General features: G+C 43.4%; 1 protein-coding gene and 1 long non-coding RNA gene across 5 annotated transcripts in view; one reads left to right on the forward strand and one right to left on the reverse strand.

Moving 5' to 3' along the window:
- FGGY (FGGY carbohydrate kinase domain containing) overlaps positions 1-12,962 on the forward strand; it is a 544,879-nt gene that overhangs the window by 378,261 nt on the left and 153,656 nt on the right. The gene's annotated exons all lie outside the window — the stretch shown is intronic.
- LOC110212939 (uncharacterized) lies at positions 155-9,905 on the reverse strand. The gene is made up of 4 exons (XR_002325809.2): positions 9,717-9,905; positions 7,585-7,731; positions 703-886; positions 155-539 (listed from the first exon to the last, which is right to left on the reverse strand). It is a non-coding gene; the product is annotated as an uncharacterized LOC110212939 (long non-coding RNA).

Consider the following 12,962-nt stretch of genomic DNA (forward strand, 5'->3'; position numbering starts at 1 on the left):
GGGGGATTCTTAGTTCATAAATGAACATGCAAATTGAAGTCTAAATCCCCAGCCCAGGAAGATCAAGGTATTCTTTGACTCTACAATATACAAATCTATTTATAATGTCTCTGTAAAATGTATAATTCTTAAAAACAAAAGACAAGGCACACCCTTAATCTTACACAGAGAATGTTATTAAACTATTGCCTTATAGGCCCAGATGGGCAACAGTTGATACAGAAACATGCTGCCCAGTCAAGGGCACACTGTGATCTTTTACTCATAAGGTATCTGGGAAGAGTGGTCTCCAACTCAGAGAGAACGTGGGACTGAAGGGCAAACTCACAGCTGCTGCTTATCTGAAGTCCTTTTCTCATTTCATGGAGTCCTCAGGAAGTTGCCCCGAGGGGTGGCTCATGGTGTGATCTGAGGGTTGGTGCCCTCATGGAGTCTTGAACACGGTATGTCTCTGGGCTCCCGGTGCCTATGACACCATCAGCCACTGCTGCTCCAGAGTCACTACTCCCAGCTCTGATGGGAGCTCCAGATCTTCTGACCTTTTGAAATTCACAGAGTTATCACTTAGTCAATGAGGAGGAAGAAGAAGAGAAATTGACACTACCTCTACCCCAACCTCCCACCAATGGGCAACTCCCTGTCAAGTTGCCTTCACTACTTTTCTGGACTAGTACTAGAAGGCACAATTTCAAAATGGCTTACTGGGTTATATGTTGGCCCAGAGGTGTGTGACTGATTCCCTCAGCTTATCATTAGACATTTCCCATGCTGTATCATCTATCTTTAGTGATCAAGGTACTCCTTCCAAATGAAGCTTTCGCTTGGTTGATCCCATATAGAGAACTGGATTTCCTGTGATCAACTGAGGTATGGGTGAATCCCTAGACTTAAAACAGAATTGTAAAGGTTTTTTTCAGTCAACTAGTCTAACCACCTCTATCCAAAGGATCAATATCCTCCATGACATATAGTAATAGCCAATCAAATACACAGTGTTCTCTGGCTTACAACTCATTTGTGTGACAATATCCTTACATGGTACACTTATCTATATCAGTGCATTGATGGCAAAACCAATGTGGATACTCCCACCAGTGGCTGAGATCTTGACCCATCTTTGCCTCTTCATCCTTCTCTTGTTCATGTCCTCTTGACCATCCTTCATAGATCTGTGTTGTGGGCTGAGGACTTTCCCTTGGGTCTCCTAATATGTGCGATAGCTAATGAAAATAATTCACACTGATATTTTGTTTTAAGATTGACAAAATGTTTGATCACAAACACTAGTGCGGTAGGTAATGCACATGTAATTATCTCTTCTTGAGTGACTGGAAAAGTAAGCTTCCTAGAACTCACTTGTCCAGAGCCACATACCTGATTACCATTAGAGCTGGTCTTTGAACCCAGGTCTTGCTAACTCCAAATCCGGTGACCTTCCCACTGACTTCTGAGTACTTGGCCTCTTTCCAGAGGGGACAATTGAAACTCACATAACTAAAGTGGTTTCCCCACAGTCATCCACAGAATAAATAATAGAACAGGAACCTGAATCTCCATCTCCTGACCCCAGCTCCAGGATTCCAGTGCACCCTGCTGACATCCCAGCCAGGAGATGATCCATTCTCTGCTGAAGTATTTACAGCACAGGAAACTCACTACTTCAAAAGGCAGTCCATTTTATTTTTAGATACTGGAATGTACTAACAGAAGGACGACAATATGAGGAATCAGAAAGCTATAGTTATCAGAACTGTGTTTATTTTTAGTCTCTACCATCTAAAAGAGGTATACCTATAAAAAGAATTAAATGATAGAAAACTGGTCTTACAAGGGGAAAAAAGAGTAAGGAAGTTGGGATGGTTTAGATTAATAATCATTGCTCTTACCCATGCAGCACTTTAGGGTCACAGTAGTAAAATCAACAAAGGAGCAAAATTAATATTTATGCCCATTTTGTAGTTCAAGAAACTGAGGCTGAAAGAGATTGAGTTCCATAGCTTGTCTTATGACTCTAAGTCCTTTCTTCTTTTTGCTACATGGCACAATCTTTGTTTTATAGTAAACACACAGTTTTTAAGAGGAAGTCATTTAACGTTCACCCCCTTAGGCATAAGGAAATGAATATTTATTGCAGTAAGAGAAAGTTTGGTTAAACATAGAGAAGACCTTGGTTGGAAGAGTAACTCTAACAAAAGGGAAAAAATGGAGCAGTCACGATTGGAGGGACTGAGAGAAGACAGAGCCATGAATGCATTGCTGGTGGAGCTTGAAAAGATTCAGCCATTCCAGGTTTCAGTTTGGAATTATGCAAGAAGAGTAACTAAATATTCCGTATCCTTTGCCCAGTGATCTCACTGCTTACCAAATGCTCCACTGAGGAAGTCAAATACAGAAATGAAAGTCCAATATGTACCAAAATATTAATAGCAACACTCTCTGGTAGCAAAGAACTGGAAACAAAGTGAGTGGTCATTGCTTTAGGAAGTGAATGAAAAAGGCTTGTTATAGGAATATCATCAGGTATTGTGTAGTGAGACATGGCAACTGTGAAGAATATGAAGAAACTCAGGAAGGTTGGAATGAACTGATGAAGCTCCAAAAACACAGTATATGTAACGAGGACTACAGGGTCAATTAAAGGATCCCTCAAAGGAGGCTGACTCTGATTTGGAAAACCAGTGGAAGGCCTGAGGAACAGATGAGAAAGCACACCTCCCCACTCAAATCAGACCAGTGGGGAACTGCTTAGACAGAGTGGTGTGTGCGTTATCACCGGTGGTCGCTGTATCTGATGTTTCCTTTATCACAAGCAATGGTTCAATCTGAAAGGGAAGTGGTTGAAATGACCATGATATGGAGACAAAATGGATCAATAAAACACAGGTGTGGAATGCTCAATCAAAGTAGCCCCCACCCCCGCTTAAAGAATTGGTCATCTCAAGCATAAGCTTTTGATTCACAGTGTGAAAAGTCTTTGAAAGCTATTGGATGAAGTGAAATGATGCCAAATGGGATTTATTGTTCTACCATTTTTCAGACACGTCTGACTCTTCGTGACCCCATTTGGGGTTTTCTTGGCAGAAACCACTGAAGTAGTTTGTCATTTCCTTCTCCACTCATTTTACTGATGAGGAAACTGAGGCAAACAGGGTGATGTGACTTGCCCAGTGTTACATGTTTAGTGTCTGAGGCCAGATTTGAACTCACAAAGATGAGTCTTCCTGACTCCAGGCTGGCCACTTTATCCACTGCACCACCTAGTTGCTTGCCAGACAAGATGTCAATTCCAATTTGCTGAAGGATTTCATCCTGCCATCCTTGGTACTGAATCAGGATCCAGCATCTGGGAAGCCAGAAAGGAACATCCCAGCCAACCCTTGAGGAGGAATCACTTTAGGAAGAAGAGGCCTCAGCATCAGCCTTGGCTTAGTTCTCCTTCCCTGCCCCCTGCCTCTTTTAGCCAAGGGAGGACTGTGTGAGTTTTGAAACATATGGAGAATGTTGGATTTACCTTCTTATCTCAGGTGTTCTAGCGGCACCCACAAATCGGCTGATAGGAGCTTCAGAACCAACGACAGATTTCATGTAGATTCATGGAGGATCCCAGAATAGATGTTACACCATACCTAAGAGGAACCTCTTGCCCGTCCCAGGAATTGCAAAAGACTTCCAGCAAACATGGACCATGAGTTATTCTTTTGCCACATCTGTTCCACAAGCTTGAGCCCTTTTCCCTGGATTCCCTAATATGTTGTGGATAGCGTATCACAGACATTTTGTGTGACCATGGTGGTGGGGTTACACCAAATGCGTTGATTGTATCAGCTTACTAAATACCCCTCTATACAAAATACTTAAGGCTGGCTTGCAAAAACTCTTCTTCACTGATGATCCTGGAGACAAAACACCAGTGGGGGCTTGCGCTAACGGTATTATAGACTCACACCCATCTCCTCAGAGGTAAACCTAGAACTCTGAGTGGGGAATGTAGCCTTGCTCCAGACTTACATGTGAGAATGGGAGTTGGGATAAGGGTCCTCAAAGCTGATCTGAGCTGTGAACTTTTATTTTAAAACAAAACCACTGATCACAGGATCTAGTAAGCCTGTGTCCTCAGCATTTAAAAATGGATCATAGACTCTAGAGTATCTAGGAAACCTAGATCTCAGTAGTGGACCAAGTAACATAGCATATTAGAGCTGGGAGGGACCTCCAAGCCTGTCTGGTCCAATTTCCTCATTTTACAAATGAGAAAATGAGACCTAAAGCTGCTGTGATGTGGCCAAGAGCCCATGGGTCAAATTGCAGAGTGAGGATGCACACTCAGGTGCTCTGCTTCTTAACCTCGGGCTCATTTCACTATAGTCTTCTATCTTGGATGGTCCAGACCTAGACCTCAGGGCCACCGAGTAGAGTGGAGAAGCCTGGTCTCTTCCCATCCAACTTGAATGAGTCTGTGATTCCAGTTTTCTTAAGAAAATCAGAACTGAGTGAGACTGCAAGAGAGACGTTGTTGGCACAGCCCCTGCTGACAAATCCAGAAACCCAAGTACAGACACACAGGGCAGGGAAACCACAAAAGCTTATGTATGATCTTTCAGCATGAATAGGAAGTAGGACAGTTTACTCTCTAGCTAGCAGAGCTGAGTGGAGCCTGCGGATGCGGATGCGCTGCTGGAGTCAGCAGGGCCTCCCAGCCCAGCCCAGAGCTCCTGCAAGATCAAAAGGAGGTGCCCAGGGCAAACCAGGTTTTAAATATTTGTTCTGAGCAGGGGCCTTCCTTTGTTTTTAACAATTCAGGACACAGAAGCATTTGGGATTGAATTTAATCAGCTGGCCACACTAAATGGCCTAGTAGAAAATAGCTCTGGTACAGAGGATGTGGGTTCAAATTCCACCTCTGATATTTGTCACCTGTGTGACCTTGGGTTAGTCATTTCACTTCCTGGGCCTTCAGTTTTCATGGCCTCTGATGTCCCAGGTAATTTATAAAAATATGATCTTATAAATCCTGGTCAAGTGTCTTCCCTCCTATACGTCTCACTGGCCTCTTCTGTAAAATGAGGGGGTTAGATTATGGAGTGAGGACAAATTGACCTATAGGTGATGTTGTAGGAGTCACATACCCAGAACTTCCCTAGAAACCTATGGGGTCTCCAAGGACAGTGTAACTTAATAATTGGGCCTTTTGGGGATGCCACATTTCCTGGCTGCCTCTGTCCATGTAATGACCCAGCCCTGAGAGGATTTGGCATTTTAGAAACCCTGAGTGGACTTTGATCATCTCCCTGCCCTACACCAGCAGCAGGGAGACAGGGTGCTACATCTTTAAAAAAAGTACACACACACACACACACACACACACACACACACACACAAAACACACACACACACACACACACACACAAAACACACACACACACACACACACACACACACACATCAGCTTCTAGCCGATTAATTCTATTTGATTGTAAACTCCTTGAGGTCAAGGACCATATTCTCAGCACTTAGGAAAGGCCCAGCACATAGTAGGTGCTTAATAAATGTTTACTAATTGATTTTGGCCAAACCCCTCCAGGTGACTGACGTGACTGTCAGGATCAAGGGGTTAGGAATGGTCCTTCCTCACCCCATCTTGTAATGACTTTTATGCCCGTGGACTTTCCAGTGCTGGGTCTCTGATACTTTGGCCACTGAACACCACATTTTACTCTTGTTAACTGCTGTTCTCACTCTCCCGTGTTGCAGTGAAGGCGGGTGAGGAAAAGAACATGGAAGACAGGGATCCCACTCTCCCACAAGAAATGAAGGTTCCGGGAAGGATTTGTATCTACTAATGCTGAAAGCAGCTTTGGGTGCTGGGAGGTGTCCGTGGAGGGAGCCAAGAACCAAAGAGGACCTTTTTCTCCACTGGCTCAAAGGCCATGTTTAGAGCAGCTCTCCTTTTCTGGTTGCCGGCTCTGGTCGTCATTTACCGAGGACTTGCCATTTCATCATGCCGACCAGACAAGAGCCCAGGCCGGGAGCGCTATCCGCTCCACATCGCTCCCTTGCTGTGAAGCCTGGTCGTAGCTCTGCAATTAGCCACGCACGAGCGTTGTTCAATGTCCCTATTTGTGTAAAAACCATATTACTTAATGCTTTTTAAATTGGTAATTAAAACCATCTAGGTTGCCGACGATGTGAGCTCAGGGACAAAATTAGGAGAGAAAAAAATAGCCGCGTTACATTCTTAGGGCTTCCATTCCGTTTCTTTGGCGGCGGTTGCCCCGGGTGCAGGCTGTCCTGCCCACTTGATTGACGGGCCACGGTTCTCTGAGCTGTTCACATACCTAGTGTGCTTGCTCCTTGGACTGTAGAAAGTAAATTCCATGGGTCTGCAAAGAAACACTACCTCGCTTTTTCTCCCATGTCCTTCTTCCCTGGTCTCCAGGTTGTAGAGGGCGTGTGCTTAGCAAACACAAGTCCCTCTAATGTTTAAAATGATAATGGTTAAATGCATAAAAGAGCGTGCATCAGAACTAGAGGCAGCCCCTCTGTGTTCCTTGGGCTTTCTGTTCTAAAATCGCCTTCAGATAACCTGTGTCGTGTCTGCTGTCTGATTCCCGTCGTCCTCCAAATTCTCTCCTTCTGCCTATCACGTAAAGAGTTAGCGTTTTCGTTTCCCATTTGTTACTATGACTTTAAAAAGTTCCTTTCTCTCTTTTGGCACATTTAACAACTCGCACCATTCCCGTTCTCCCTTACTATTCTGTGTTTCAATAATGATTTTGATCAACTTGTCCTCTAATTAATGCTTAGAAGGAATAACATTGGGGCAGCTTAGTGGGTGACATCATGCTGTAATAAGTCACCTGAAGCTATTGGGGGAAATGAGGCAATCCACCGGCCTTAGGTGTGTGATTATTTAACGAGGTTGCCTATGAGGGTTATAGCTAAGGGGCAGCAAATACTTCATGGAAAACGGGAAGAAAAAAAATCCTCACTATTTAGAAATGGCTTTGCCTTGAATATTAGTTCTTACTTACTTCATTCAGAGAATCAAGGACTCCCAGAGCTGGAAGGAGCTTAGAGGTCATTGAGTCCAATCCTCTGCTCAGAGTAGGAAAGCTCTCTAACCCCTACCCCATAAGTCTGGACTTCACTTGAGACCTTGAAATGATAGAGAGCTCATTATCTTTCAAGATAGTCGATTCTATCCTAATTTATTTTTTGACTATCATAATTGTGAGAAAGATTTTCTTTGTATGCAATGAAAACCTGAATTAGAATGAGAAGTTGTTAAGAAGCTCATTTTAGCTTGAGATAAGGAAGAACTTTCTAAGCCTTAGAACTCTATCCACATGGGAGGGGCTACCTTGGGCCACTGGGGTCAAATTCAGATAGAGAAACAAGGGGGCACTAATTATGGATCTCCGCAGGCACATAGTGACTTAGAAAGCCACATTTTAGCCCTGTGTCATATTGTATTATTATTCATTTTGTTAAAGATTTCCCAATTACATTTTAATCTGCTTTGGCTGCATCTCATACAGCCTGAAAACTGTGTTTGACACCTCTGTCTTAGGAGGTTGTGGGTACTGTATCACTGAAAAAGGCCAGATGAACACTGGCTATGGATGTTATTGAGGGGACTCTCTTCAGGTACAGGTCAGAAAGGTAGTTGGCCACCGAGGTCTCTTCTAACACAGCCACTTTGTCACAGTCATTGGTCCAATTTTGGCAGTTCTGGGAGAAGAGGAAAACATTTAATTCCTTGTCCACAAGACAGTCCTTCAAATATTTGAAGATGACTGTGATCTCTACTATGATTATCCTCTTCTCAAAGCTCAAAATAGACCAGTCCCTTTAATTGATCCTACTGAATATGTCAAGATTTCAAGTGCCCTTCCTCTCTTCATTGACTGCTTTGGACCTCCTCTAGATGTTTATGACCCCACTCCTAAAACATGGTACCCACAACTGAGCATAAGATTCCAGAAGTGGTCTGACCCAAGTTGAGTATGGTGTGATATACATATACATATATACGTGCATGTCATATGTATATGTATATGTATATGCATATACATATACATATATAATACACATTTATATCTATGTGTCATCAATCTTTATCTAACATCTTTCTCTCCTCCCCCCTCTCAGTCTCACTCTGTCTCTCTCGGTCTCTCTGTTGCTGTCTCTCTGTCTCTGTCTGTCTATGTCTCTCTCTCATTTTGTACTCTGCACTTCTTTTAATATAAAATCAAGTGATAGTTATCTAATGATCCCCAGGTCATTCTTCCTTCTCTCTCCAGTGACTTTAGTCCTTGCCTTGTTCTTGTTCTCTGCCTCAATCCCTGCCTTTAGAGTTGGGGACTTCACTATTTTTGTTGATTTCCCCTCATATACTTTCAATCATCGGTCCCTCAATGTCCTTAATTCCCTTGACTCCACTGTAGTCACACAAGGGATGGCCATGCTTTTCCTCTCACCATCACTCATAAGTGCTAAAGTTTCTCATGTTCCAGAATTCTGAAACTTCTCTAAGTGAACATCACCTCCTTCACATTTCCTGTGCGTCTCCCTTTCTGAACCTTTTCTTCATCCTAATATCACCTTCTATTCCCTTCATGCTTTCCTGGCTTTTCTAGTCCAGTGTCCTGTCATTCACTCCACTTTCTACCCTTTCAACTAGATTCTATAGTTAACCAGAATCTATTCAAGAAAAAAAATATATAACATGAAAAAAGGAGCATTTACCTTGAGAGATAGTGTAGCTTCATTAAAGGGACTGTGTCCTTCCTACTTTCTCCCTTTCATTTTATTCTTGACCCCCCTTATTATCGTCTATCAGTGCCTGTCCCACAGCTCTGTGCTGCTGGGCTAGACATGTGTCAGAGTCTGGACAATAAGTATTTCACATGTAATTATTTAATGTGTAATTTGTTAGACTTGTTTCTTTGGTGTTAATCATGGATCTATGATTATGGAATCATAGTGCTGGAGTGGAAAGGACCTTAGAAACTATCAGTCCCAAACCTCTCATTTTACAGATGAGGAAACTGAGGCTGAGAGAGGTTAAATTATTTGTTCAGAGTCATACAGCAAGTAAGTGACAAAAGCCACAATTTGAACCCAGGTCCTCTGACTCCAGGCACTGTACCACATTTACTATAACATAATGTTATATGCTAGGACAGGTAGGTGGCCCAGTGGATAAACTGCCAGTACAGGAGTCAGGAAGACTCTTCCTGCATTCAAATCTGGCCTCAGACACTTACTAGCTGTATGACCCTGGGCAAGTCACTTCACCCTGTTTGCCTCAGTTTCCTCATCTATAAAATGAGCTGGAGAAGGAAATGGCAAACTACCCCATTATCTTTGCCAAGAAAATCTCAAACGGGGTCATGAAGAGTCAGACACAATTTAAACAACTCAGCAAAGGGTCTGAGCCACACAGAACCATGCACAAACAGGAGCATCATCAGTGGGGAATCCCTCTTCTCCTTGGACCTTTAATGGGATGGTGGTGACCCCTTTGGCAAGCACATTTCCCTGTCTTATGCCTCACTTAACATTAATAAACACTGTCTAGACTGCCTATAAATATTAACTTAACCATAAATCTTCAAGTGCTCTAGAAATGTGAGCTGCTTTCATCAAGACTACTTTGGGTCGGTCAGTTCAAGAGGGAGAAAAGTCAGCTAATCTAGAGTAAGAAAACAAACCTTATAGGCTTCTCAGGGTGGCGGGATCCAGAAGGGAGGAGACCTGAAGGGGCCAGTCAAATGAAGGCTGGAAAGGAATACTGAGAGAGGAAGATGTGGGCAAAGCTAGGCTCACTTCCCTGAGGGCAGAATTGTTGATTCAGCAAAGCATCAGAAACCAGCCAATTTACAGAACCGGGAGATGGGGGTGGTGTCTGGAGGCCGACTGCGCCTGGCCCAGCCAAGGCTGGCTCTTATGTGGTGCGCACTTACGTTGCTTGTGACCACAGGAACCAAAGGAAAACATAACAGACAATTATCCTATGTTCTGTGTTCTGTTGACAATCGAAACAGACCAGAAGAAACCACCAGGCAGTCTCTGCAGGGACAAGCGTGCGGGAAACACGTTTGCTGTGTACTTGTAACGACAAAACAACCAGGAAAGAAATTGTACACCCCAGCCCCCAACCCTCTTCGCTATTAGAAAATATCTAACTCTGTAAATGTGTTCGATTAATGAGGATCACAGATTTAGTGCTATAAAGGAGCCCAGGGTCATTCGTTCAATAGCGCTGAAAGGTTTTCCAATCAATTTACGCATATGAACTCATTTGATTTTTACTGGTGAGGAAACTAAAGATGGAGGCATGTGCCAAGAATTTTGGTGTATCTCTATCCAAACGAGGTAAGCCTCCCTTTCAAGAGGCTTACTTATATTCTTACAGTCTCTTGTACATAAATATATACAGAATAAATATACAAATACTGAAATACAAGGGAGGGAGGGAGCAGCATGTAATAGGTGGAGGGGGCCTGAGTTGTATCTTGATGGAAGGGAGGCAATATAGTAGGTGGAGGTGAATACGGAGGGAAATCCAGGCAGGAAGGGCAACCAGTGCAAAGACACAGAGACTAGAAATGGAGTGTCCTGTGTGAGGAACAAAGAAAAAGTCAATTTTGCTTCGACTACACAGGGTGAGATAATGTAAAAAAAAAAAAAAAGGAAAGGTAGGAAGTGGAAAGGAACAAATATTAAGCACCTACTATGTGCCAGGCACTGGGATAAATGCTTTACAGATTGATTCCATTTGATGCTTATAGCAATCCTGTGAGACAGGTGCTGTTATTATCCCCATTTTATAGTTGAGGAAATTGGACAGGTTAAGTCTGGACAGAGGTTAAGTGACTTGCCCAGGGTCACACAGCTAAAAAGTGTCTGAGGCTGTATTTGAACTGAGGTCTTCCTGACTCCAGCCCAGCTCTATTCATTTCAACACCTAACTGCCTTAAGGAACCAGGTAGTGAGGAGATTTAAATGTTAAGCAGGGGAGTTTTACATTTAATTCTAGAGATGACAGGGAGCCATAGAAGGTTATCAAGTAAGGGTCAGATCTGTGCTGAAGGAAAATCCCTCTGGCTTCAGTGTATGGGATGGACTGATGTGGTGAGAGACTTCAGGCAGGGATACCATGAGGAGGTTATTGCAATATTCTAGGTGAAAAGTAGCAGCTTAAGTAGAGAGGAGAGGTCTGATTGGAGAGATGTTGTGGTAAAAATGGGCAGCTGATTGGATGTGCAGGTAAGTGGGAGTGATAAGCTAAGCACAACACCAAGATTATGAACCTAGAGATGAGGGGAATGTTGGTGCCTTCCATGTAAATAGGGAAGTGTGGAAGAGGAGAGTTTAGACAACAGAAAATCAGTTCAGTTTCAATCTGTTGGTTCTGAGATGTCTCGGGGACATTCAGTTTGAAATCCCTAACAAGTGGTTTGTGGGTGATGAGGACCTGAGGTTTTGGGGAGAGACTGAATTGGATATCTAGAATTGGTAGTCATCCAGATAGAGATGAGAGTAAGTGAATGAATGAATGAATGAATGAATGAAATATTAATTAAGCGATTACTGTGAACTAATACTATGCTAAATGCTGAGAATACAAACAGAAAAGCCAGCCACTGCTCTCAAAAAGCTCTTCTTCTAATAGGGGAGATGACCCATATGGGACATCTTAGCTGCAAGTCAGATGGGAAGGTCCCATGATCCACAGGGTGTGGTGGCCAAGCAGATGGTCATGGCTCATGCCAGGGACCTGGACTGACTCCATCAGGATCTAAGGGGAAATGGGGATCAGGACAGTAGGTGGTTTGACTTACCTGACATATGCTGCCTCTTCTCCCTCCCTCAGGGTACCTTGCTGCTTCATCTAGCTGGCTTAATTAAACCCATGGGAACTGAGGAGGAGAGAGTGAGGGGCAGAAGAAAGAATTCACATTTAAGAAGAATGATATGGCTGATGAGCCCACAAAGGAGATAAAGTGTGGTCAGGCAGTTGAGAGGAGAACCGGAACAGAGGGGTCACAAATCCCAGAGAACAGATAATATCCGGGAAGGTGAAGCCAAGTAGGGAAAAGCCAGAGAGAAGACCACCAAATTGGTCAAGTAAGAGACCCTTAGTAACTTGGAAATAAGCTGGTTCGGTTGAGGCCTAAGGCCAGATGGGAGATCCCAAAGTCTTAGGGAGGAAAAGAAGGGAGAGGAAATGGAGCCAAAGAGTGTGGGAAACTTTTCCAGGTTAAGAAAGAGGGGAGGAGAGACTGTTTGAAGGGATAGTGATATCTAGTGAAGATTTCTTAAACAAAGGGGGCACTTGGGAATTTTGAAGGCTATAGAAGAGGATCCGGTAGATAAGGGGAAATTGAAGATTAGAGAGAAATGATTGGATTGCAATCCATTAGAGAAGACCAGAAGGAGTGGGATCGAGGGATAGTAGAGGGTTGACTTTGGCAAGGAGAAAGACTCTCATATCATTTGAGAGTTGGGGAAAGGAAGAAAAGGTGGCAGATGATACGAGGGTGGGGTTGAGATGAAAGTGAGGAGAGGAGAGGGAGCTTATAACATATGGACTCATTTCTATAGTGAAGTAAAAGGTGGGGTCCTCAGGTGAAAATGGGAGTGGAGAGGGTAGGGCTGGGTGAGGCAATAAAAATTCAGAATCTTTTCAGTGAGGAGGGAGATAGGAAATCAATTTGAGAGGAATGAAAGGATTGCCTTGCTGCAGGAGGGACAACATGAATTTATAATGCATCTAATGCACTCATTTTAAAGACGAGTCTCAGGGCAGTTAGGTGGTGCAATGGATAGAGCTCAGGCCTTAGAGTCGGGAGGATCTGAGTTCAAATTTGACCTCAGACACTTGACATTTACTAGCTGTGTGATCCTGGGCAAGTGACTTAACCCTGATTGCCTCAGCAAAAGCTAACTAACTA

This window comes from Phascolarctos cinereus, unplaced genomic scaffold, assembly GCF_003287225.1.
Source record: "Phascolarctos cinereus isolate Bilbo 61053 unplaced genomic scaffold, phaCin_HiC Scaffold_5;HRSCAF=322, whole genome shotgun sequence".
In the NCBI taxonomy this organism is placed as follows: domain Eukaryota; kingdom Metazoa; phylum Chordata; class Mammalia; order Diprotodontia; family Phascolarctidae; genus Phascolarctos; species Phascolarctos cinereus.